The following is a 5,895-nucleotide window of genomic DNA, read 5'->3' as shown; positions in this document are numbered from 1 at the left end:
TTGGCGGATCCAACACTCTGGGTACCTCCGGGTACTTGGGGTTGGTTGAGGACTTGGTGAACAAACACTTGTTGTACACTCTCCGGACGTACTTCGGGTGTCACCTGTTGTCCGAGGCCACTTGCATGGTAGCAAGCGTTGTGATACAATGGCCCTACCGGGCAAACACTTTGGGTTCGCAAGGACTTGGAGTGCCGGGACGGGTTTGCGGATCCAACACTCTGGGTACCTCCGGGTACTTGGGGTTGGTTGAGGACTTGGTGAACAAACACTTGATATACACTCTTCGGATGTACTTCGGGTATCGCCTGTTGTCCGAGACCACTTGCATGGTTAGCAAGCGTTGTGGTCTAATGGCCCTACCGGGCAAACACTTTGGGTTCGCGAGGACTTAGAGTGCTGGTAGTGGTTGGCGGACCCAACACTCTGGGTACCTCCGGGTACTTGGGGTTGGTTGAGGACTTGGTGAACAAACACTTGTTGTACACTCTCCGGATGTACTTCGGGTGTCACCTGTTGTCCGAGACCACTTGCATGGTTAGCAAGCGTTGTGGTCTAATGGCCCTACCGGGCAAACACTTTATGTTCGCGAGGACTTTGAGTGCTGGTAGTGGTTGGCGGACCCAACACTCTGGGTACCTCCGGGTACTTGGGGTTGGTTGAGAACTTGGTGAAGATACCCCTGTCACCTTGTTCGAGGCCACTTGCATGGTCGCAAGCGTTGTGATACAATGGCCCTACCGGGCAAACACTTTGGGTTCGCAAGGACTTGGAGTGCCGGGACGGGTTGGCGGATCCAACACTCTGGGTACCTCCGGGTACTTGGGGTTGGTTGAGGACTTGGTGAGCAAACACTTGATATACGTTCTTCGGATGTACTTCGGGTGTCACCTGTTGTCCGAGGCCACTTGCATGGTCAACGGTTGAGGTGGTGATGGCGGGTCGGTGCTGTAGGGTGCCGGCCTGTTGGCTGCCTTGGCCGGGTTGGTTGGTTAACACTTGATTGAGCTTGCACCCGAGGGTAATGGCACTTGAAGGTGGGTACCGGCCGGCTGACCTGGTGTGATGGTTGGTTGGTGAACACTTGGCGGTACTTGCACTTGGCTGTGCTTGGACTTGAAGGTGGGATCCGGCTGGCCTAGGCCATTGGTGGTTGGTTGGTTGGTTAGCCCTTAGCTGGGCTGGCTGGCTGGCTGGCCATCGGTGGTGTGGTGTGGTGTGGTGTGTGGAGTCGAGCATCGCGCGCCGTTGCCTTCTTCGGAGTGTTGTGGGTACGCAAGTGCTTGCAGTGCAAAGAGGTTGGTGATGGAGTGACATTGCCTTCACCATGGAGTTGCGGGTACTTAGGTACTTGCAAGGAGATGGTGGTATGGTGGTGTTGCGTGTGTGGTGTTCGATTAGAAAGATATAATTTCTAAGTCCGGATTAGTGCTGTCAGTGGGGCCGCCGCTAACAGGTCCTGCACGGCCACCGTGGGGCTTGACTTGGCGCTATTCCGGACTTGGGGCGATCACGATGTCCCCGTGCGGGACTTAGAAGATGGAAGAACACAAGTACCCTTATCCCATGACTTGTGAGCGATTGGCATACGTTACCACATGAAGAGAAAAATTGGCTAAGTCCCGGATCCATATTATTTGAAGAGAAAAATCGGCTAAGTCCCGGATCCATATTATATGAAGAGAAAAATCGGCTAAGTCCAGGATCCATATCATATGAAGAGAAATATCGGCTAAGTCCAGGATCCATATATAATAACCTAATAATCGGCTAAGTCCAGGATCCGTATTATATGAAGAGAAAAATCGGCTAAGTCCAGGATCCATATATAATAACCTAATAATCGGCTAAGTCCAGGATCCATATTATATGAAGAGAAAAATCGGCTAAGTCCAGGATCCATATATAATAACCTAAAAATCGGCTAAGTCCAGGATCCATATAATATGATGAGAAAAATCGGCTAAGTCCCAGATTGGGTCTGTCAGACATACACTTTCAAGTTACCACACAAGCAAGCAAGAATGCCGTGTGAAGGATCCATATGACATGAAGAGAAAAATTGGCTAAGTCCCAGATTGGGTCTGTCAGAAATACACTTCCAAGTTACCACACAAGCAAGCAAGATGGTCTAGTGATGGATCCATATGATATGAAGAGAAAAATCGGCTAAGTCCAGGATCCATATAATATGAAGAGAAAAATCGGCTAAGTCCCAGATTGGGTCTGTCAGAAATACACTTCCAAGTTACCACACAAGCAAGCAAGATGGCCTAGTGATGGATCCATATGATATGAAGAGAAAAATCGGCTAAGTCCCAGATTGGGTCTGTCAGAAATACACTTCCAAGTTACCACACAAGCAAGCAAGATGGCCTAGTGATGGATCCATATAATATGAAGAGAAAAATCGGCTAAGTCCCAGATTGGGTCTGTCAGAAATACACTTCCAAGTTACCACACAAGCAAGCAAGATGGCCTAGTGATGGATCCATATGATATGAAGAGAAAAATCGGCTAAGTCCCAGATTGGGTCTGTCAGAAATACACTTCCAAGTTACCACACAAGCAAGCAAGATGGCCTAGTGATGGATCCATATGATATGAAGAGAAAAATCGGCTAAGTCCAGGATCCATATAATATGAAGAGAAAAATCGGCTAAGTCCCAGATTGGGTCTGTCAGAAATACACTTCCAAGTTACCACACAAGCAAGCAAGATGGCCTAGTGATGGATCCATATGATATGAAGAGAAAAATCGGCTAAGTCCCAGATTGGGTCTGTCAGACATACACTATCAAGTTACCACACAAGCAAGCAAGATGGCCTAGTGATGGATCCATATGATATGAAGAGAAAAATCGGCTAAGTCCCAGATTGGGTCTGTCAGAAATACACTTCCAAGTTACCACATGAGCAAGCAAGATGGCCTAGTGATGGATCCATATAATATGCAGAGAAAAATCGGCTAAGTCCCAGATTGGGTCTGTCAGAAATACACTTCCAAGTTACCACATGAGCAAGCAAGTTACCACATGAAGAGAAAGCCGGCAAAGTCTGGGAATGTTACCACATGAACTGGAAAATGGGCAAAAACCTACCTTCACAGGGAACGTGAATAAGTAAGGCTGTAGACATCGGATCGACAAGCCAAAGACTGATATGGAAAGGAAATGAGTAGTACTAGCTTTCCTGAGAGTTGCAGAGCTTAGACTGCATATGAACGAAAGTTATTAAGCGTCAAAGTCAGAGAAGTTACCCAAAGGAACACAAGTTCCAACTTAGAGCATGTATACCGCCTAGACGGTAAGAGGTACGGCCAGGCTGAGGAATAAGGAAATGTTGGCCAACATGTTCCCTAACTATCCCCCGAAGACCGCAAAGCAATGCAACATCAACCAAGAAAGTTATAGCCCGATCAAGGAAACACCTACTTTGCACCGATATTGCACCAAATACATGTACCAAGCACCTTCGGTTGCATACCTGCAGGGGTTTACCATAGTAGGCCATGGAAGACCGATATACCGAACATAATCACTTTCTATCTCCTCGGGTGTTTGAGATAGCGCTTTGCGGTACAAGAACGAAAGTTAGACTTTATCTTGGTGCATCTTTTTGCCCAAGATCACAAGACCCTATCTACCAAGGCAAGAAAGTTGTGTGGGGACAAAATGTCCAAAAGTGCCCAAAGTGGCACACTTGAACCATATATTCGAGAAAAACACAAGTGTGGGCCCGAGCTAGCAAGTTGAAATGTTCTGACCGTCAGTAGCCCTAGTTGAGGTGCACTTATCATTATATGAGGCCAACGTGCCAGCTAGTCTCTAAAGGGGCGATATGGGTGTTCCAAGGTTTGTACCCAATTGAGGAAAAAACAGGGTAAGGTACGGTGTACCGCGAATAACTCGGGCTATAGATGTCCGATCGATGAGTTTGGCATATGTATGGAAAGGTCTCGACGAGACCTAACTACCCTGAAAGTATGAAGGCAAAGACTTGAATGACCGGGAAGTTATTAAGTGCACAAGTGGTAAAGTTGCACCAAAGTCCATGTTACCCGAAGTGGTACATGAACACCCAATATTCGACCAAAACACAAGTTTAGAGACGAGCTAGCGAGCTACATTGTTCAGACCGTCAGTAGCCCGCATCAAGACACGCATTTCATTATATTGAGCCTAGCCGCTAGCTCGACTCGAAGTCGGTCATATGGTTGGTTGATGGTTTGGACCGACCACGTGGTGTACCAAGGTGATGTACCTTTCATGAATTATAACTCTGGCTGTATGGCACTGAGCGACAAGCTAAGGTGTGATTTGGAATAGTCTTGAGTGGGACTATTTAGGAAAAATGCGAACAAAAAATCACAAAGTCCTTGGGCGAAGCTATTAGCGAAACATAGAGCAAATTGGTACCAAAACTATAAAAATGGGACTTGAGTCAAAAATAACCGCAAGTTGGAGAAGAGATAGCAAGCTTGCGTAGAACAATTATATTTGGTGCATGGTATCACCAACAAAAAAGTATATGGGGCCAAGGTGCTGGCTGGCCTCCAAAGTGGAGATATGGGCGATCCAAAGTTTGTACCCAAGTACGAACAAGTATGGAAAAAACAGGGTAAGGTACCAAGTACCATTAATAACTTCGGCTGTAGATGGCCGAGCGAGGCAAACGGCTCACCGTTGGAAAGGTCTTGGGGAGACCTATCTACCCTGAAAGTTTCATGAGGCTGAGTTGAAAGACCACGGAGATATTAGGTGATGATGGTCCAATTCGGGGACCAAGTCGCAGGAAATGGCGCTTGACCAAAATCACCCTTGGAAGGTGAATACCGGCTTACCGGTAAGAGATAGCGACTTGGCGTAGAATATTCATAAGTTGGGCGTGTAGAGACGCAACTTTTATTATATGGGGCCAACCCGGTCAGGGTGCTCCAAGTCGGTCGTTTGGTTGGTTTATGGTTTGGGCCGACCACGTGGTGTGCCAAGTTGAGGTACCTTTCATGAATTATAACTTGGTCAGTTTGCCACCGAGCGACAAGCTGCGGTGTGTTTTGGAATGGTCTTGAGTGGGACTATCAAGGAAAAATACCAATCGAAAATCAGCTTGTCCATGGCCGAAGCTATTAGTGAAACATATAGCAAAATGGGTCCAAAAACGAATGAAATGGGACTTGGACCAAGAATAACGGCAAGTTGGAGAAGAGATAGCAAGTTGGCGTAGAACAATTATATTTAGTGCATGGTATGACCAACAAAAAAGTATATGAGGCCAAGGTGCTGGCTGGCCTCCAAAGTGGAGATATGGGCGATCCAAAGTTTGTACCCAAGTATGGCAAAAACTGGTAGAGGTACCTTTCATGAATTACTGCTCAGGCTGTATGGCACTTAGCGGGACGCTTGGCTCTGGTATGGAATAGTCTTGAGTGGGACTATCAAGGAAAAATACGAACAAAAAATCACCATGTCCACGGACGAAGGTATTAGCGAAACTTAGAGCGAAATTGCGACCAAGTCGCTGGAAATGGCCCTTGGACCAAGTATACCGTCAAGGCGGTACGAGATAGCGAGTTGACGTGGAATATTTATAAGTTTGCCTCCACGAGACGAAAGTTTAGTTATATGGGGCCAACCCGCTCAGGGTTGTCCAAGTCGGTCATATGGCTGATCGAAATTTTCGACCAAGTACTGAGAAAACAGGGTAAGGTACCGTGTACCTCGAATAACTTTGGCTGTAGATGTCCGAGCGAGGCGAACGGCATAGCGTTGGAAAGGTCTTGAGGTGTTCTAGGCACCCTGAAAGTATGAGAAGGCTACCTGGAAAACTCGTGGAGATATTAGAGAAACATAGGGCCCAAAAGATACCAAGTCGCAGGAAATGGGCCCTCCATGA

This window comes from Anopheles ziemanni (assembly GCF_943734765.1).
Source record: "Anopheles ziemanni chromosome X unlocalized genomic scaffold, idAnoZiCoDA_A2_x.2 X_unloc_66, whole genome shotgun sequence".
NCBI lineage: Eukaryota > Metazoa > Arthropoda > Insecta > Diptera > Culicidae > Anopheles > Anopheles ziemanni.
This window is presented reverse-complemented; position numbering follows the sequence as displayed.